This window comes from Osmerus mordax, chromosome 23 (assembly GCF_038355195.1).
Source record: "Osmerus mordax isolate fOsmMor3 chromosome 23, fOsmMor3.pri, whole genome shotgun sequence".
Lineage (NCBI taxonomy): Eukaryota > Metazoa > Chordata > Actinopteri > Osmeriformes > Osmeridae > Osmerus > Osmerus mordax.
In genome coordinates this window covers 7,732,466-7,754,232 of record NC_090072.1, presented here as the reverse complement: position 1 = coordinate 7,754,232, position 21,767 = coordinate 7,732,466, and the positions used below count along the sequence as shown (strand labels likewise).

At 39.6% G+C, this 21,767-nt stretch overlaps 1 long non-coding RNA gene across 1 annotated transcript; it reads right to left on the bottom strand.

Moving 5' to 3' along the window:
* Nucleotides 1-1,658: 1,658 nt before the first annotated feature.
* On the bottom strand, nt 1,659-3,404 carry LOC136967726 (uncharacterized). Its single transcript, XR_010879516.1, has 4 exons — nt 3,338-3,404; nt 3,006-3,178; nt 2,709-2,870; nt 1,659-2,546 (listed from the first exon to the last, which is right to left on the bottom strand). It is a non-coding gene; the product is annotated as an uncharacterized lncRNA (long non-coding RNA).
* Between the last annotated feature and the right edge of the window lie 18,363 nt (nt 3,405-21,767).

The following is a 21,767-nucleotide window of genomic DNA, read 5'->3' as shown; positions in this document are numbered from 1 at the left end:
CTGCTGTGAAGTGTAACTGCTGTAATGTAACTGTATTTCGTTCAGTTCAGCTTTATTGTCAGAATCATAGTCCACTTATAAAACACAACATCAAAATCCAACATAACATGTTACAGATAAAAAATAAATACACTTTTATAACTGACAGTTATACCAATGTTTCCACAGAGGTGACTGGCATCATACGCCACAAAGCCTAGAATTTGACAGCAACATGATAATGGGATTCTGAGAATGATCCAGTCGACAGATACATTTGTAAATTGCAATTCTCAATAGAGCCTCAAAAGTGTTGTCTCTTGCATTACAAAACAAGTTACTTGCAGTAAACCACGGGTTTTTAAAGCAAAATCCACATACACATAGGCAACATGAAGCTTATGAATGCTCATCTTTTTAAACTTAGCTCACAAAGGGTTAGGAGTATAGTATATAGGGGAGAGCAATATGCTCTAAAGATACTTTTCTTAACATGGTCAGAACACAGTTGTTACCAGCATGTTAGTTTGAGTTTATAATATACTGTACAATGCTGCCTATACTCCCCCAGGGATTTTGTTTTATTACAAACACATCTCACATGCCCTGACAAACAAAAATCTGGAAAGTTTATGTCCTTATCCCCTTTTGTTTTAGTATTCATCTAGCAACATGATTACTAGAACATTTGTACATAATGAGCACATAATGAATAGAACAAAACAATTGCACACAATGGCATACATAGGGTGTTACCAACCATACAGCCAGTTTTGCAGCCTCTTAGCTGGTAAAATAAGTCATCCATGTATGCATTAAACATATGCCAGTCGACTCCATTACCAACGCCAAAAAGATAGGAGACTGTATTGCCCAATTTGACCCGTATACTCTAGCACCAGGAATCCTGGCACCAGGATTCTCATCATGGTGTTAGCCATGACGCCCATTTGACTCAATTTCAGTTCTAAAACCTTAGGTTTCCATGCTACATTAGTTATTGTTGTGCATGCTCACATTTGTCTCGAAGCTATTTCTATAAAGAAAAGTCTTTAAGTCCTTTTTCATGTTGGTGAAATAAATATTTTTTTATCCATCATTTATAATATCAATGGTCTTTTCAAGCCCAAGACGCGGAAAGCAGAAACAAAACTAAACGTAGTAAATTGTATACCACAGGGCTTGAAATACTAGTTTTACAATCAAATTGTTTTCATTTACATTTACATAGTGAAGATTAATGTTGGATGCTGGTGGAATGAGATGTATGAGAGATAAGTTTGAATACCTGTTGAGAAGGATTTGTCATGACTGTATGCCTTTGTCTGTAAAATCCCAGCAGCTTCTGTTCCTCTATCCTATGATTGGCCATAACTTTCTTACCATGTGAACTGCTGGGGTACCTGTTTGTGATCTCTGAAAAAAACACACACAAAAGCGTAGGTTCATCTTTATGTGTGTTCCTCGTCATAACTCATGAAAAACTATTTGTTACTCAACAACTAACTACACATTGGACAAGCACTTGGGGTTTTGACAGTTACCTGGCTTGTCTGAGATTGTACGAATCAAGTACAAAATGATGCAGGGTTTAGAAATTTAGAAATATTTAAATATGTGTATGTATAATATTGAATCTATAATCATGAAGAGGATCATATTTATTGATGATGCTTTTATTAACATACATTACATGTTTATAAATGTGTTCTTACTATGTTCTTGGCCCCTGTGGATCACTAAAACTTGTCAATGGCTTACTTCATATCCATTCAGAACTCTAAATTTCTATAAGCAGTGAACCAGTGACCCATCTGCCTCTTATATGGACTTTGATTTCATAAACTGAATCTTAAGATGCATACAAGGAAATTAAATATGTATTCTGTTATACTATTACAATTCTAGTTAATAGTCACATTTATGAGGCACATGACCAATATACATTCAAACTGTCTAAAGCTGCTATCATCGATAGAGAATAATCCTTATTGTAGTATAGCAACTTTAAGTGTTGTATTGTGACGCTCGCTTTTCTTGTTTGAAGAATCACACAAGAAATGAAACCAAAAAATCATAACTAGAAAATGATAACTAGGACCTGATTGTTGAGCAGTATTTGTCATGATTGCATATTGGCTGTATTGACAGTTTTTCTTCCATAGTATTAATGGGAATTTTCGAGCCATCCCAAGCCCTGGTTTACCCTCTTCATGCATCGTTGTCATACAGAGACACACACTCAAAACTGTAGGATCATCTCAAGGTAGCAAGGTTAACGAAATGTGTCATCTGCTGATGTTATTATTCATCAACTGATGCATTGTACTATTTACCCATCTACTCAAAATGACAGAATATTTGAGAAACACATCAGCATTCACATACACCATAATTACTTTTTTTGAAGACCCTTCTCCATGACACTGTTTGTAGATTACTATGCATTGTTCAAAAAGTGTAACATCCTGGAGACAATTGTTGTCTTGACACGAGCAATGACAGAAGTATGAAACAGACAGCTGTGAAGAGGTCGCTCTTTCTGCTGCTCGCTGCATTGTTCACAACTGTTTTTGGAGACAAACACAAAAGGTCAGCGTAATGACATTTCCCAATCCTTTAAAAAAAATATTTTGGGTAATATGTGTTCAATAAAGGATAAAGAAGACACTGCTAATACGGTGAAATATCTGTAACAACATGGATAAGTTGTTCCACAGAACTCTTACTTATGGTTGCCAAAGTGATAGATGTCTCAACAGTGGTGGCTGCAGGAGTAGTGTTTGTAGAGGTGGTGTCTGTGGTCACGGTGGTGTCTGCACCTGAGGTGGTAACCATGACAGTTGTAACGATTGGAGTTTCTGTTGTAGAAGTGGTCATATTTGGAGCTCCTGTAATTACAAAGAAGAATGAATACAATTTATTAAATGAGCCATATCTTACTGAAGCATCTTGTATTATTGGTATCTACAGCATTATGTTCTTAGAAGATGCAGTATAATTTTGTGAATGAACTATTCACTTACGAATAACTGTTACAGAGTTGGTATCCAGAGTTAAATTGAATGTAGAGTTTGGATTGGAAACCGCCTCTTTTAGTGTATTCACAATGTCAGTAGTCTGTGGTATAGTTGACGTGTCATTGAACACCAGCTCAATTTCTGCTTCAGTGTTACCCATCCGAGTGATAGTTACCTGTCTGTAAAGGGTCAGAGTTTAAAGATTAAAGTTGAGTTACCATATATAACATACACCAATAGTCATAGAAACTTGGATTTTCAACACAAATAAACCAACTAATTAATAAATTAATACAATTTGTATTGAGTAAAGATGATTTAGCTTAACAGACTTTTACCTGAATGCAACTACAATTGTCCTGACAAATTTAACTCCATATTTTGTTCGGTAAATCACATCAAACTGTAAGAAGTGAGGTAAGAAGAGAACTGTAGTTATCTATGAAATAGAATGATTGATAGTAATGATATAATATACTTCAATGTTTTTCCTTTAATACTGTTATTCTACAATGCCTAGAAAACAACAAAGAACTACTATCACAAAAAATACCAAGTATGGTTGTATTACTTACCTCCGCAACAATTCTGACTGCTAAATCCTTAAATTCTGTGCTTTGAGGGTTGGTATAAGCTACTAAAAAGACTTGTTGTATTGTAACTTGTAGACCTACAACTACAGGTGGGGTGGTTATTGTAGTGCTGGTTATTATTGTTGTGGTATTTGCAGTTGATGTGGTTTGTGGTAGGGTGGTATTGTTTGCTTTGGTACTTGAAGTTGCAGTTGGTTGAGAGGTTGTTGTGGATCCTCCAACGATAATTGTGGCAAATTGTCCTGTAGATCCGCCATTGACTGTTGTGATTGGTAATTGTGCAGTTGTAGTGGAATGTTCAGTGACAGTTGGTTGTGCGGTTGTGATGGATCCACCAGTCACACTTGTAGCTGGCTGAGCAGTTGTAGTAGATCCATTTGTGACAGTGGAAGTTAATTGTGAAGTTGTAGTGGATTCACTGGTGACAGTTGTGGTTGGCTTTGCAGTTGAATTGAATCCACCTGTGTCATTTTGAGGTAACTGTGCAGTTGTAGTGGACTGGCCAGTGACTGTTGTTGGTTGTGTAGTTGTAGTGACAGTTGTGAGTGGCAGAGCAGTTATACTAGATTCACTGGTGACAGTTGGGGTTGGTTCCCCTGTTTTTGTGGATCCACTATTGGAAGTCATGATTGGTTGAGTTATTGTTGTGGATCCAACAGAGTACGCCATTGTTGACTGAGCAGTCGTTGTGGTTGTGGATCCATTGAAAGCTGTTGTGGTTGTTTGAGCAATTGTAGTCGATCCACCAGAGAAGATTGTGGTCAGTTTAATAGTTGTGGGTTGGTCAGGGACAGTTGTGATTGTTTGTGCAATGGTTGTAGGTCCATTAGTAAAAGTTGTGGCTGTTTGGGTAGTGTTGGTGGATCCAGTGGTAACACTTGTAGTTGGTGGAGCAGTGGCAGTGGACACAATGGCGACAGTTGAGGATGGCTCAGGCATTGTGGATTTGTAAGTGAAAGCTACATTTGGTTCAGCTGTTGTTGTTAATCCCTCAGTCATAGTGGTGGTTGGTTGTGCAGTGGTAAAGGACATACTGAGAGCAGTTGTACTTGGTTGTGCAGTTGCAGCATATCCATCCTTGACAGTTGTGAAACCCTGAGCAGTTGTAGATGATCCACTAATGACTGTTGTGGTTGGTTCACCTATTGTTGTGAATCCCTCAATGATGGTTGTGGTAGGTTGTGCAGTTTTAGTGAATCCACCAGTGACTGTCAAAGTTGGTTCAATTGTTGTGGATTTTTCAGTAGCAGGTGTAGTTTTTGTTGTGGTTGGTTCACCCGTTGTTATGGATTCAACACTGACAGTTGTGGTTGGTTGTGCACTTGTAGTGAACCCATCACTGATAGTTTTTGTGGAATCTGCAGTTGTTGAAGGTTCATGTATGACAGTTGTGGTATGTTGTGTAGTTATGGTGGAATTTGCAGTTACAGATGTGGTTGGCTCTGCTGTTGTAGTAATCCCATCACTGATAGTGGAATCCTCAGTTGTTGTGGATTCTTCCAGGACAATTGTGGTTGGTTGTGTGGTCGTGGTGGAATCTGCAGTTACAACTGTTGTTTGTTCAAACGTTGTGGATTCATCTATGACAGTTGTGGTTGGTTGTGCGGTTGTGGTGGAATCTGCAGTTGTAATTGTTGTTTGTTCAAATGTTGTGGATTCATCCATGACAGTTGTAGTTGGTTGTGCGGTTGTGGTGGGATCTGCAGTTACAACTGTTGTTTGTTCAAACGTTGTGGATTCGTCCATGACAGTTGTGGTTGGTTGTGCGGTTGTGGTGGAATCTGCAGTTGTAATTGTTGTTTGTTCAAATGTTGTGGATTCATCCATGACAGTTGTGGTTGGTTGCGTTGTTTGTTCAAATGTTGTGGATTCGTCCATGACAGTTGTGGTTGGTTGTGCGGTTGTGGTGGAATCTGCAGTTACAACTGTTGTTTGTTCAAACGTTGTGGAATCATCCATGACACTTGTGGTTGGTTGTGTGGTTGTGGTGGAATCTGCAGTTACAACTGTTGTTTGTTCAAACGTTGTGGATTCATCCATGTCAGTTGTGGTTGGTTGTGCGGTTGTGGTGGAATCTGCAGTTGTAATTGTTGTTTGTTCAAACATTGTGGATTCATCCGTGACACTTGTGGTTGGTTGTGCGGTTGTGGTGGAATCTGCAGTTGTAAGTGTTGTTTGTTCAAATCTTGTGGATTCATCCACGACAGTTATGGTTGGTTGTGTTGTTTGTTCAAATGTTGTGGATTCATCCATGACAGTTGTGGTTGGTTGTGCAGTTGTTGTGGAATCTGCAATTACAACTGTTGTTTGTTCAAACGTTGTGGATTCGTCCATGACAGTTGGGGTTGGTTGTGCGGTTGTGGTGGAATCTGCAGGTGTAATTGTTTCTTCAAATGTTGTGGATTCATCCATGACAGTTGTGGTTGGTTGTGTTGTTTGTTCAAATGTTGTGGATTCATCCATGACAGTTGTGGTTGGTTGTGCAGTTGTGGTGGAATCTGCAATTACAACTGTTGTTTGTTCAAACGTTGTGGATTCATCCATGACAGTTGTGGTTGGTTGTGCAGTTGTGGTGGAATCTGCAGTTGTAATTGTTGTTTGTTGAAACATTGTGGATTCATCCATGAAAGTTGTGGTTGGTTGTGCGGTTGTGGTGGAATCTGCAGTTGTTGTTTGTTCAAATGTTGTGGATTCATCCATGACACTTGTGGTTGGTTGTGCAGTTGTTGTGGAATCTGCAATTACAACTGTTGTTTGTTCAAACGTTGTGGATTCATCGATGACAGTTGGGGTTGGTCGTGTGATTGTGGTGGAATCTGCAGTTGTAATTGTTGTTTGTTCAAACATTGTGGATTCATCCATGACACTTGTGGTTGGTTGTGCGGTTGTGGTGGAATCTGCAGTTGTAATTGTTGTTTGTTCAAATGTTGTGGATTCATCCATGACAGTTGTGGTTGGTTGTGTTGTTTGTTCAAATGTTGTGGATTCATCCATGACAGTTGTGGTTGTTTGTGTTGTTTGTTCAAATGTTGTGGATTCATCCATGACAGTAGTGGTTGGTTGTGCAGTTGTTGTGGAATCTGCAGTTGTAATTGTTGTTTGTTCAAATGTTGTGGATTCATCCATGACAGTTGTGGTTGGTTGTGCAGTTGTGGTGGAATCTGCAATTACAACTGTTGTTTGTTCAAATGTTGTGGATTCATCCATGACAGTTGGGGTTGGTTGTGCGGTTGTGGTGGAATCTGCAGTTCCAACTGTTATTTGTTCAAATGTTGAATCATCCATGGCAGTTGTGGTTGGTTTTGCGGTTGTGGTGGAATTTGTCATTGTTGTTTGTTCAAATGTTGAGGAATCATCCATGACAGTTGTCGTTGGTCGTGCGTTTGTGGTGGAATCTCCAGTTACAACTGTTGTTTTTTCAAACATTGTGGATTTATCCTTGACAGTTGTGGTTGGTTGTGTGGTTGTGGTGGAATCTGCAGTTGTAATTGTTGTTTGTTCAAACATTGTGGATTCATCCAGGACAGTTGTGGTTGGGTGTGCGGTTGTGGTGGAATCTGCAGTTACAGTTGTGGTTGGATCTGCTGTTGTAGTCATCCTATCACTGATAGCGGAATCTGCAGTTGTTGTAGATTCAACTGTTGTTTGTTCAAACGTTGTGGAATCATCCATGACACTTGTGGTTGGTTGTGTGGTTGTGGTGGAATCTGCAGTTACAACTGTTGTTTGTTCAAACGTTGTGGATTCATCCATGTCAGTTGTGGTTGGTTGTGCGGTTGTGGTGGAATCTGCAGTTGTAATTGTTGTTTGTTCAAACATTGTGGATTCATCCGTGACACTTGTGGTTGGTTGTGCGGTTGTGGTGGAATCTGCAGTTGTAAGTGTTGTTTGTTCAAATCTTGTGGATTCATCCACGACAGTTATGGTTGGTTGTGTTGTTTGTTCAAATGTTGTGGATTCATCCATGACAGTTGTGGTTGGTTGTGCAGTTGTTGTGGAATCTGCAATTACAACTGTTGTTTGTTCAAACGTTGTGGATTCGTCCATGACAGTTGGGGTTGGTTGTGCGGTTGTGGTGGAATCTGCAGGTGTAATTGTTTCTTCAAATGTTGTGGATTCATCCATGACAGTTGTGGTTGGTTGTGTTGTTTGTTCAAATGTTGTGGATTCATCCATGACAGTTGTGGTTGGTTGTGCAGTTGTGGTGGAATCTGCAATTACAACTGTTGTTTGTTCAAACGTTGTGGATTCATCCATGACAGTTGTGGTTGGTTGTGCAGTTGTGGTGGAATCTGCAGTTGTAATTGTTGTTTGTTGAAACATTGTGGATTCATCCATGAAAGTTGTGGTTGGTTGTGCGGTTGTGGTGGAATCTGCAGTTGTTGTTTGTTCAAATGTTGTGGATTCATCCATGACACTTGTGGTTGGTTGTGCAGTTGTTGTGGAATCTGCAATTACAACTGTTGTTTGTTCAAACGTTGTGGATTCATCGATGACAGTTGGGGTTGGTCGTGTGATTGTGGTGGAATCTGCAGTTGTAATTGTTGTTTGTTCAAACATTGTGGATTCATCCATGACACTTGTGGTTGGTTGTGCGGTTGTGGTGGAATCTGCAGTTGTAATTGTTGTTTGTTCAAATGTTGTGGATTCATCCATGACAGTTGTGGTTGGTTGTGTTGTTTGTTCAAATGTTGTGGATTCATCCATGACAGTTGTGGTTGTTTGTGTTGTTTGTTCAAATGTTGTGGATTCATCCATGACAGTTGTGGTTGGTTGTGCAGTTGTTGTGGAATCTGCAATTACAACTGTTGTTTGTTCAAACGTTGTGGATTCATCCATGACAGTTGTGGTTGGTTGTGCGGTTGTGGTGGAATCTGCAGTTGTAATTGTTGTTTGTTCAAATGTTGTGGATTCATCCATGACAGTTGTGGTTGGTTGTGCGGTTGTGGTGGAATCTGCAGTTGTAATTGTTGTTTGTTCAAATGTTGTGGATTCATCCATGACAGTTGTGGTTGGTTGTGCAGTTGTGGTGGAATCTGCAATTACAACTGTTGTTTGTTCAAATGTTGTGGATTCATCCATGACAGTTGGGGTTGGTTGTGCGGTTGTGGTGGAATCTGCAGTTCCAACTGTTATTTGTTCAAATGTTGAATCATCCATGGCAGTTGTGGTTGGTTTTGCGGTTGTGGTGGAATTTGTCATTGTTGTTTGTTCAAATGTTGAGGAATCATCCATGACAGTTGTCGTTGGTCGTGCGTTTGTGGTGGAATCTCCAGTTACAACTGTTGTTTTTTCAAACATTGTGGATTTATCCTTGACAGTTGTGGTTGGTTGTGTGGTTGTGGTGGAATCTGCAGTTGTAATTGTTGTTTGTTCAAACATTGTGGATTCATCCAGGACAGTTGTGGTTGGGTGTGCGGTTGTGGTGGAATCTGCAGTTACAGTTGTGGTTGGATCTGCTGTTGTAGTCATCCTATCACTGATAGCGGAATCTGCAGTTGTTGTAGATTCAACTGTTGTTTGTTCAAACGTGGATTTATCCTTGACAGTAGTGGTTGGTTGTGTGGTTGTGGTGGAATCTGCAGTTATAATTGTTGTTTGTTTAAAAGTTGTGGATTCATCTGTTGTAGAAGTGGTTTGTTGCCGGGTAGTGCTGGAAGTTGTTGTGCCCTCAGTAACACCTGTGCTTGCTTCTGATGTTATATTTTCTTGGGCAGTTGTCCATGATCCACTTTCTTTTTTTGAAAAACATATCAAAAGTATTATAATTAATCTAATCTTGATATATCTCAAATCTATTCAAATCAGTTTGAGCAACTTACCCATTAGGATGACCACTGCCAATACAATTTTCAAGAAACTCATCTTGAACCTTTGATCAAATATCTATGTACAAAAACTGTAATATTCAATAAACAAAAATAAATAAATCAAATAGTTAATTAAAGCATTCAAATAAAACTACTACACTTTGAATACTATGGTGGACAACTGAAAGTTTTCTGTGAACAGAAATCTTCACATATATTTTAGGTTATGATACATAGGATCAACTCCTTAACATGTTGCATTCATATCTTTCTTCATAGGTTAGAATTCACTTAGGATTGACTTAAAAACATAGTATGACAAAGTATAGTATACAAACATATCTGATATAGTATGTCACCTTGCAATGTTTTCACACTAAGTATCACGGTGAGATTAATAATCTCAGTTATGATAGTTTTCATTGTAGCAATTATTCATTCTTTGTTTTTATCACAATTGTTTTCTATACTGAAGCACATCTATTATGCTATTTTCTTTTTAATATGCCTCCTCTGGCGAAAGCCAAGGCTGGGGTATTAGGTTTTTGCTTTTTGGTCCGTTGGAACGCAATACCTCAGGAACGGATTGAAGGATTTTCATCAAATTAAGCAGAAACATCCACTAAAGGATTAACTGATTATATTTTGGTCATCAATTATAGAAAACTCACAACTTAAAAACAAAAAAGACTGACCTTTAAAATGTTTTAATATTATTAATGATATCGGATAAATATATATCATACAAAGTTATGTAATTGGTGTTAATACTACACAAAACAACTGTTTGGTCGTGGCCAAAAGTATTGGCAGTGACACATTTTGTGTTTTGCAAGGCTTGCTGGTTCAGTATTTATATATTTTTTTCCCACATGTTTCTATGGCATACTGGAAAACAATAATACGCATTTCATGAGTTTTAAAGGCTTTTATTGGCAAAAAGATCAAATACTTGGAGGAGTCATCCCTTTTAAAGCAATCAATCTGCTCTTATAAGCCAATCAGAATGATAGAGTGATTTCACCTGACTAGAACTTGTTCACACTTTCCCATGTGCAGATGAAAGGACTTAGTCAAATGATGTTAACGGGTCATTTTTTGCTAGCGCCCAAAAACGGTGAAATGTTTATTTTTGTGATAAAGTTCATGCTTTTAGGCCAATGAATCTTTGATTTAAAATGCATCTGAACGACCATTTGATCCTTAATAAAAATTATTGTTAAAGGGGAAGGTGCATTAACTCTGTGCTTAAATGTCAAAAAAGTATTTTGAATATATAAAATTTGAAGTTGTCTAAATAAAAAAGGAAAAATGTATTTAAAGTACCTTGGCTGTAAGGTTGTTATTTCAAGGGTACTGCTGTATTTATTACGAATCTGGACAACACAACATCATGGTTTCATTATTTACCATGTAACTACACACCAATATATATAGTAAAAACATTGATGTTAAATATGGTACAAATTTTACGGTTTTGCAGTTCAATTTCATATGACAAGTCAAACTTGGTATGGTAGATTTGAACCTGTGACCACTTAATCTGTGGTCAGATGCTTTTCCACTGAACTATACACACCATGAGTACTACAAGTATCACTATGTAGTTATGTGGTTGTTAATGTAACCTTAATTTAAAGTGTTTACAAAATCTGCATAGTCATTCGAGTTTGGTCATTCTGACTGTAATGTTACATTTTACCAGTGTGCGAGTGAGAATATGAAAATAATATAAGGCATTTGATAGATAAACAACACTTGAAAAACACATTAAAGTTTAAGTAGTTAAACTCTTTACTTACCGCAAATGCTTAAAAAAATATTTTATGACTACCAATTTAGTTATATCCTACATTAATCTACGAAAATCTACGTAATCACTCAGAATAGTTGGAAGTCCTTCTCTGAATTGGAGAAACCCTCTTCTAAATCACCTTAAATAGGGGCACTTCATAAAAATAGTGTGAGGTAGTACTGAAGACTGAAGCATGTTTGAAAACAGACTATGTGAGTTAACACTCCCATTAGATTGTTATCTTGTTCCCATATCATTGGCTACGCCATCCATTGTCATTTGTTTTAGAAATGCATTAACAATGCATTCCTTATAACTGCCAAAAACCGGTATGAAGTTGTAGTTACATAAATGATGTATGTCAAACTAGAATAGACATGCCAGAAGTATACATTGAATTGATACAATTTAGATTGACAAATGAATGAATATTACTTTAATGAATTTCATAGGAATATGAAATTGCTTTTGTAATTTACAAGCCTCATTCATTGTTTTGCAGTAGTAGGTCGCAAACAATGTGTAACAAAAAAACTTGAAACTATTTAATTACATCACACATATTTGTAGTACATTAAGCCCAGACCTAAAGTTGCAGTGGACATTATAGTAAAATGAGCCATGATCATCTTTTTCATGACTGTACTGTACAGTTGCAGTACATCTACATAAACAATCTAGTATATTTACTGTTAGAGTAAGGTGATCCCTTTTTAACATGTATAGTACTGCATATAAGACTACTGTCTACTATAGTACTGCATGTAACAGACTGTATACTATATACAGGATAGTTGTTGTGATATATATCTGGAGACTGATATATTTAGTTTTTAGTCAACAGAAGTTTCCTCTCTCATCTGTCTCTCTTTCACTTTTTCTTTCTGTCACACTCATGAATGGACATTCTATTTTGCTGAGAAATCTGGAATATTATACAAACAACTGGACTCAGTGCTTTAGTTACAGATCCAAACAGAATATGAATATCAGATTTTCACAACATTTGACATGTCTATTCTTTGGAGTAACATTCCAAAATACAACATGTTATTTGCTCACATAAAGTATGTGCTTCCTGTATCTGTCACACCGAGCAGTTTTTCCCTCTCACATATAGTTTCAAAGAATAACATGGTTACACAAGCAACTGTATAAGGCCAACATAATTCAGTTACAGTGTATTATGTAATGTAATAATGATGTACTCATCTAGCAGATGCTTGTACTCCAAGTGATTTACAGAGGAAGATTTGTACCTGCAACGTCCTGATCTGCACTCAAATGTTCTAACCAATGAGCTAAACCCACCCAGTAGTGAATATTTGGTGAATTACACTATATCGCATAAAATATAATAAAAATAATAATAAATTCAGTCCTTTGTTCTCTACCCTCTCAACAAGACTCATAGATTGTATTCTAGTCTCGTCAGTTAACAAAAGAAAATTGTTTTGAGACAGACTTTTTGGAATTTATTATGAGTTCAATATAGTTTTAACATATTCCTTACTATTCGCAAATTTAAATACAATGAAATGTTATTGCCAAATCATTGTCAAATGATGTAGAGTTTGACACTTCACATTAAGGGTAAATAATAGCTGTGTAGATTATCTATAGTGACTACATTGTAGTTTTGTAGAAAATGCTACGTAGTTACACTTCAGCACAGTTTATCCATACAAGTGAAACACACAAATGAAACTTGGCATGGGGGAGATGTGACTTACCAGGACTAGGCTATGTAAATGTTATCTTGTTTTTTGGTAACACAACCTTAAAACTGTCCCTTTACAATATCCACTTACCCTCCCCCACACACCCCTCTCCCATACGATTCCTTCTTACATTGTAATAACCAATATCACAAACGTTTTACCATTTAATTATACTAGTGCATATATTAACATGTCGGTGAGACACACACACAGATTCCTGGAACTATAGATATAGTGCGCTTTGCCAATGATGAAGTAGGTGACACACAGATATTCCTAAAATTATAGGTAGGTCACAGTGTCCATAATGCAGACGCTGAGTGAGATGTCGGTGACACACACAGGTTACTGGAATTAAAGATAGATTGTCATGCCCACCACCGTGCCCCAGCCTTAGTTTGTCTGCCCTAGTGTTTCCCTGTGTTCTGTGTTTATTAGTTCCACCTGTGTCTTGTTGATTGTCTTTCAGTGGTGTCATTAGTGTTGTTGCATTCACCTGTGTCTTGTTTGGTTCGGTGTATTAAGTCCCTGTCATTTGTTCAGTCTTGGTCAGTCGTTGTTTCATGTAGCGTGTTTCTTGTAGCCTATCCCTGTTGTTTCTACGTTGTCGGTCTCCTTGCGTTTGGGTCCTCCCTGCACAACCGTTACATAGATAGTACAGTGCCTGTGATGAGCTGGTAAAGACAGTTTTTCTCTATGGCTTTGGTACCGACATTTGTCAGATCACATCTTCTATCTGAAGAGGTCTGGCCTTAACCACTGATCAGTTAACAATAATTAAACATTATAGCTAATTACTTAATTACTTTTATACTGTTTGGAATGCTCTGAATATAATAAACAATGTTTGAACTATACCCTGTTATATTAGCTCATGAGAACATGGAATGTCAAGGTCATTTCTAGGAGCCCTATCTAAAGCCTAAACAAACACTATCTAACATGCAGCGTCCTCTTTCTGTGCTTGCAAAGGCTATGTTGATTGTCATCCCCCTGACGTTTCTTGTGAGAGTAAAAAAAACATTATTATTTAACTGCCCTTCATTCCTGTATTCACTGTCCAGTCCTCTGAGATGCTCAACTTGAGTGTATCAGACAACTGCACCATATAGATCAATATTAAATACGTTGATTTTGTGCTTGGCGATTCACTTCATTGACTTGGTACTTTCACAGCAATTGGGTACTATCTGATACTAGTCTTCATATGCCACAAAAATGTATGCTAAGTAGTAACAAGTTAATCTTAATGTAGTGTTTTGTCCTAGAACTTACATGCAATTATACTGCTTGGGATAATATTCAGAGAGATATTTCCAATTTGGAATGTCTCTGTCAAGTCTCTCACAGCTGTGTAGTTGCTTGGAACTACATTCTGATTCTTGAATGTGAGGGTCATATCCACACCAACAGATCCATTCCTGTTCAGAAATAAGTTTTGAACTGGAATTAGATCCAGGTGCTTGTAATAAGTGTTAGTTAATAGGTAAAAAGGACCTCACAAAATGCCTCTAAACATGAATATGAATGAGACTATATAAGTGTTAATAATATTAGTTAGGATTAGGAAGAGGATTAGAAATATAATTATTGTAAAATGTGTTAATGAAAATAAAAATTAACCTTGTAAGATGCATATCAATTTTAACATGAGTTAATAAGTCCTACTATAACTCAACATCAAATACATCAACTTAATAAAAACTTACTAAGGGCTCATTACCTATTAACACTATAGATAATAGATACACTACAAAGACAACTTGTGTGAGACAGTTTATTGGTAATTAACTTTCCTGAAAAGACACTTACCAGAAATGGTTCACTGTGCAATTGATGAATGTGCTTGGATACTTTATCCTGAAAGCAAGGCTGATCTGCAGGCACAAGTGTTACATCATTCAGTGAGACAGAAACTGTACTCAATATAATAATGACAATGACGAGAAATGCGTAGGTACATAGGATGGATGTGCATGAAAATGAAATACCTCATCTGAAACATTTCTAGCCAACCTATTGTGCTCTGTAGTGTTGATATCCAAGTAGGCTGAATAGAATTCTTCTTGTATTCGCATCTGCAATTCTAATGTTCCCTTTGAAGGGATTGCTGTCCTGGTTTTCAATTCTCTGTTATCGGTATTTGAGGTGATAGCATTAGCTTTTGATACCGTTGTGCGAACCACTGTTGGATGTGAAAATACTATGGGCCTAAACAAAACAAACTTGGGTGTGTGTTGAAAGAAGACAATCGTTCCTTTTCTCTGTGAAGCTAAGAAAGGGTTTGTGGAAGCTGAGGAATCTGACACAAGCTTAGTTGTGGTTGAACTTTTGGTGAAAATGTCATCAGTGATCAAATTTGATGACTTTTCATTCTCATTAGTACTTGCAGACGGAGATGGAAATAAATTGTCCATGGATGTAGATAATGTCGCTACCGTTGTATTTGTAAGCTTTGACGATGATGAGATTAATGGTGATGTTGATTGTGAGGTTTGGGGAATGATGGATTCTTCTGTTTGTGCAGTTGAGGTTGGGTTCATGTATAGCAAGGTTGTTGGTTGTGAGGATTGGGTGGAGACTGTTGAGGTTGTAGAATGTAACGGAGACGTTAGGGGTGAGAGCTGGGTTGAGGTGGATAGTTCTGTAAATGTAGGTGATGTTGAAGTAGAACTAGATGATTTGGTGGATGGTGTTTGGGAGGTGTTTGGGAGGTGTTTGGGAGGAGATTGATCTGTTGAAGTGGAGGAGGAGTTTGGTGATGTTGTTTGTGAGTTTTGGATGGAGTGAAACTGTTCTGTTGCTGTATTTGATGTTGAATTTAAGGATGGAAGGGAGGTTACTTGTGGGGGTTGGGTAGAGACAGAGTGTTCCGTTGGTGTGGTTGATGTTGGCATAGAGTTTAGAGATATGAGTGAGTTTTGGGTGAAAATGGATGGATTTGCTGATTTAGGGGATGTTGATGTAGAGATAAATGATGAGGCAGATGTTGGTTTTGATGGTTGTGTGGAGACAGATGGTTCCGTAGATGTTGTTGGTGTTAAGTTGAGCAGGGTTGCAGGGTTGGATTGCAAGATTGGCTGTTGTGAGGGTTGGGTGGACACAGATGTGTTATTTGTCACGGTAGAGTATAGAAGAGTTTTTGTTTGAGGGGTTTTGGCGGAGTCAGACACTTCTGTTGATGTTGTAGAAGACTGCGGGGAAGTTAGGTGTGAGGGCCGCGTTGAGATGGATGGTTCTGTTATTGCTGGTCCTGAGTTCATTGTTAAGGGTATGCTTGGTTGTGAGGTTTGGGGGAAGACAGATTGTTCTGCTGATGCAGTTGATGTTGAGTCAATATATAGCAAGGGTGTTGGTTGTGAGGATTGGGTGGAGACTGTGGAAGTTGTATGATGTAGTGGTGACGTTAGGGGTGAGAGCTGAGTTGAGGTGGATGGTTCTGTAAATTTAGGCGATGTTGCTGTAGAGCTAGACGGTTTGGTGGATGGTGTTTGATTGAAGATTAATTGATCTGTTGAAGTTGAGGAGGAGTTTGGTGATGTCATTTGTGAGGTTTGGATGGAGACAAACTGTTCTGTTGATGTATTTGATGTTGAGTTTAAGGATGTAAATGAGGTTTCTTGTGTGGGTTTGGCAGAGACAGAGGATTCAGTTGGTGTGGTTGATGTTGGCATAGAGTTTTGGGTGAAAATGGATGGATTTGCTGATTTAGGGGATGTTGATGTAGAGATAAATGATGAGGCAGATGTTGGTTTTGATGGTTGCGTGGAGACAGATGGTTCTGTAGATGTTGTTGGTGTTAGGTTGAGCAGGGTTGCAGGGTTGGATTGCAGGCTTGGCTGTTGTGAGGGTTGGGTGGACACAGATGTGTTTGTTGTCACGGTAGAGTATAGACGAGTTTTTGTTTGAGGGGTTTTGGTGGAGTCAGACGGTTCTGTTGATGTTGTAGAAGACTGCAGGGAAGTTAGGTGTGAGGGCCGCGTTGAGATGGATGGTTCTGTTATTGCTGGTCCTGAGTTTATTGTTAAGGGAATGCTTGGTTGTGAGGTTTGGGGGAAGACAGATTGTTCTGCTGATGCAGTTGATGTTGAGTCAATATATAGCAAGGGTGTTGGTTGTGAAGATTGGGTGGAGACTGTGGAAGTTGTAGGATGTAGCGGAGACGTTAGGGGTGAGAGCTGGGTTGAGGTGGATAGTTCTGTAAATGTAGGTGATGTTGAAGTAAAACTAGATGATTTGGTGGATGGTGTTTGGGAGGTGTTTGGGAGGTGTTTGGGAGGAGATTGATCTGTTGAAATGGATGAGGAGTTTGGTGATATTGTTTGTGAGTTTTGGATGGAGACAAACTGTTCTGTTGATGTATTTGATGTTGAATTTAAGGATGGAAGGGAGGTTACTTGTGGGGGTTGGGTAGAGACAGAGTGTTCCGTTGTTGTGGTTGATGTTGGCATAGAGTTTAGAGTTAGGAGTGAGTTTTGGGTGAAAATGGATGGATTTGCTGATTTAGGGGATGTTGATGTAGAGACAAATGATGTGGCAGATGTTGGTTTTGATGGTTGCGTGGAGACAGATGGTTCTGTAGATGTTGTTGGTGTTAGGTTGAGCAGGGTTGCAGGGTTGGATTGCAGGCTTGGCTGTTGTGAGGGTTGGGTGGACACAGATGTGTTTGTTGTCACGGTAGAGTATAGAAGAGTTTTTGTTTGAGGAGTTTTGGCGGAGTCAGACACTTCTGTTGATGTTGTAGAAGACTGCGGGGAAGTTAGGTGTGAGGGCCGCGTTGAGATGGATGGTTCTGCTGATGGAGGTGTTGTTGGTGTAGAGCTAGATGGTTTGGTGGATGGTGTTTGATTGAAGATTAATTGATCTGTTGAAGTTGAGGAGGAGTTTGGTGATGTCATTTGTGAGGTTTGGATGGAGACAAACTGTTCTGTTGATGTATTTGATGTTGAGTTTAAGGATGGAAATGAGGTTTCTTGTGTGGGTTTGGCAGAGACAGAGGATTCAGTTGGTGTGGTTGATGTTGACATAGAGTTTGGCGTGAAAATGGATGGATTTGCTGATTTAGGTGATGTTAATGTAGAGATAAATGATGAGGCAGATGTTGGTTTTGATGGTTGCGTGGAGACAGATGGTTCCGTAGATGTTGTTGGTGTTAGGTTGAGCAGGGTTGCAGGGTTGGATTTCAGGCTTGGCTGTTGTGAGGGTTGGGTGGACACAGATGTGTTTGTTGTCACGGTAGAGTATAGAAGAGTTTTTGTTTGAGGGGTTTTGGTGGAGTCAGACGGTTCTGTTGATGTTGTAGAAGACTGCAGGGAAGTTAGGTGTGAGGGCCGCGTTGAGATGGATGGTTCTGTTATTGCTGGTCCTGAGTTCATTGTTACGGGTATGCTTGGTTTTGAGGTTTGGGGGAAGACAGATTGTTCTCCTGATGCAGTTGATGTTGAGTCAATATATAGCAAGGGTGTTGGTTGTGAGGATTGGGTGGAGACTGTGGAAGTTGTAGGATGTAGCGGAGACGTTAGGGGTGAGAGCTGGGTTGAGGTGGATAGTTCTGTAAATGTAGGTGATGTTGAAGTAGAACTAGATGATTTGGTGGATGGTGTTTGGGAGGTGTTTGGGAGGTGTTTGGGAGGAGATTGATCTGTTGAAGTGGATGAGGAGTTTGGTGATATTGTTTGGGAGTTTTGGATGGAGACAAACTGTTCTGTTGATGTATTTGATGTTGAATTTAAGGATGGAAGGGAGGTTACTTGTGGGGGTTGGGTAGAGACAGAGTATTCCGTTGGTGTGGTTGATGTTGGCATAGAGTTTAGAGTTAGGAGTGAGTTTTGCGTGAAAATGGATGGATTTGCTGATTTAGGGGATGTTGATGTAGAGACAAATGATGTGGCAGATGTTGGTTTTGATGGTTGCGTGGAGACAGATTGTTCTGTAGATGTTGTTGGTGTTAGGTTGAGCAGGGTTGCAGGGTTGGATTGCAGGCTTGGCTGTTGTGAGGGTTGGGTGGACACAGATGTGTTTGTTGTCACGGTAGAGTATAGAAGAGTTTTTGTTTGAGGAGTTTTGGCGGAGTCAGACACTTCTGTTGATGTTGTAGAAGACTGCGGGGAAGTTAGGTGTGAGGGCCGCGTTGAGATGGATGGTTCTGCTGATGGAGGTGTTGTTGGTGTAGAGCTAGACGGTTTGGTGGATGGTGTTTGATTGAAGATTAATTGGTCTGTTGAAGTTGAGGAGGAGTTTGGTGATGTCATTTGTGAGGTTTGGATGGAGACAAACTGTTCTGTTGATGTATTTGATGTTGAGTTTAAGGATGGAAATGAGGTTTCTTGTGTGGGTTTGGCAGAGACAGAGGATTCAGTTGGTGTGGTTGATGTTGACATAGAGTTTGGGGTGAAAATGGATGGATTTGCTGATTTAGGTGATGTTAATGTAGAGATAAATGATGAGGCAGATGTTGGTTTTGATGGTTGCGTGGAGACAGATGGTTCCGTAGATGTTGTTGGTGTTAGGTTGAGCAGGGTTGCATGGTTGGATTTCAGGCTTGGCTGTTGTGAGGGTTGGGTGGACACAGATGTGTTTGTTGTCACGGTAGAGTATAGAAGAGTTTTTGTTTGAGGGGTTTTGGTGGAGTCAGACGGTTCTGTTGATGTTGTAGAAGACTGCAGGGAAGTTAGGTGTGAGGGCCGCGTTGAGATGGATGGTTCTGTTATTGCTGGTCCTGAGTTCATTGTTACGGGTATGCTTGGTTTTGAGGTTTGGGGGAAGACAGATTGTTCTGCTGATGCAGTTGATGTTGAGTCAATATATAGCAAGGGTGTTGGTTGTGAGGATTGGGTGGAGACTGTGGAAGTTGTAGGATGTAGCGGAGACGTTAGGGGTGAGAGCTGGGTTGAGGTGGATAGTTCTGTAAATGTAGGTGATGTTGAAGTAGAACTAGATGATTTGGTGGATGGTGTTTGGGAGGTGTTTGGGAGGTGTTTGGGAGGAGATTGATCTGTTGAAGTGGATGAGGAGTTTGGTGATATTGTTTGGGAGTTTTGGATGGAGACAAACTGTTCTGTTGATGTATTTGATGTTGAATTTAAGGATGGAAGGGAGGTTACTTGTGGGGGTTGGGTAGAGACAGAGTATTCCGTTGGTGTGGTTGATGTTGGCATAGAGTTTAGAGTTAGGAGTGAGTTTTGCGTGAAAATGGATGGATTTGCTGATTTAGGGGATGTTGATGTAGAGACAAATGATGTGGCAGATGTTGGTTTTGATGGTTGCGTGGAGACAGATGGTTCTGTAGATGTTGTTGGTGTTAGGTTGAGCAGGGTTGCAGGGTTGGATTGCAGGCTTGGCTGTTGTGAGGGTTGGGTGGACACAGATGTGTTTGTTGTCACGGTAGAGTATAGAAGAGTTTTTGTTTGAGGAGTTTTGGCGGAGTCAGACACTTCTGTTGATGTTGTAGAAGACTGCGGGGAAGTTAGGTGTGAGGGCCGCGTTGAGATGGATGGTTCTGCTGATGGAGGTGTTGTTGGTGTAGAGCTAGACGGTTTGGTGGATGGTGTTTGATTGAAGATTAATTGATCTGTTGAAGTTGAGGAGGAGTTTGGTGATGTCATTTGTGAGGTTTGGATGGAGACAAACTGTTCTGTTGATGTATTTGATGTTGAGTTTAAGGATGGAAATGAGGTTTCTTGTGTGGGTTTGGCAGAGACAGAGGATTCAGTTGGTGTGGTTGATGTTGACATAGAGTTTGGCGTGAAAATGGATGGATTTGCTGATTTAGGTGATGTTAATGTAGAGATAAATGATGAGGCAGATGTTGGTTTTGATGGTTGCGTGGAGACAGATGGTTCCGTAGATGTTGTTGGTGTTAGGTTGAGCAGGGTTGCATGGTTGGATTTCAGGCTTGGCTGTTGTGAGGGTTGGGTGGACACAGATGTGTTTGTTGTCACGGTAGAGTATAGAAGAGTTTTTGTTTGAGGGGTTTTGGTGGAGTCAGACGGTTCTGTTGATGTTGTAGAAGACTGCAGGGAAGTTAGGTGTGAGGGCCGCGTTGAGATGGATGGTTCTGTTATTGCTGGTCCTGAGTTCATTGTTACGGGTATGCTTGGTTTTGAGGTTTGGGGGAAGACAGATTGTTCTGCTGATGCAGTTGATGTTGAGTCAATATATAGCAAGGGTGTTGGTTGTGAGGATTGGGTGGAGACTGTGGAAGTTGTAGGATGTAGCGGAGACGTTAGGGGTGAGAGCTGGGTTGAGGTGGATAGTTCTGTAAATGTAGGTGATGTTGAAGTAGAACTAGATGATTTGGTGGATGGTGTTTGGGAGGTGTTTGGGAGGTGTTTGGGAGGAGATTGATCTGTTGAAGTGGATGAGGAGTTTGGTGATATTGTTTGGGAGTTTTGGATGGAGACAAACTGTTCTGTTGATGTATTTGATGTTGAATTTAAGGATGGAAGGGAGGTTACTTGTGGGGGTTGGGTAGAGACAGAGTATTCCGTTGGTGTGGTTGATGTTGGCATAGAGTTTAGAGTTAGGAGTGAGTTTTGCGTGAAAATGGATGGATTTGCTGATTTAGGGGATGTTGATGTAGAGACAAATGATGTGGCAGATGTTGGTTTTGATGGTTGCGTGGAGACAGATGGTTCTGTAGATGTTGTTGGTGTTAGGTTGAGCAGGGTTGCAGGGTTGGATTGCAGGCTTGGCTGTTGTGAGGGTTGGGTGGACACAGATGTGTTTGTTGTCACGGTAGAGTATAGAAGAGTTTTTGTTTGAGGAGTTTTGGCGGAGTCAGACACTTCTGTTGATGTTGTAGAAGACTGCGGGGAAGTTAGGTGTGAGGGCCGCGTTGAGATGGATGG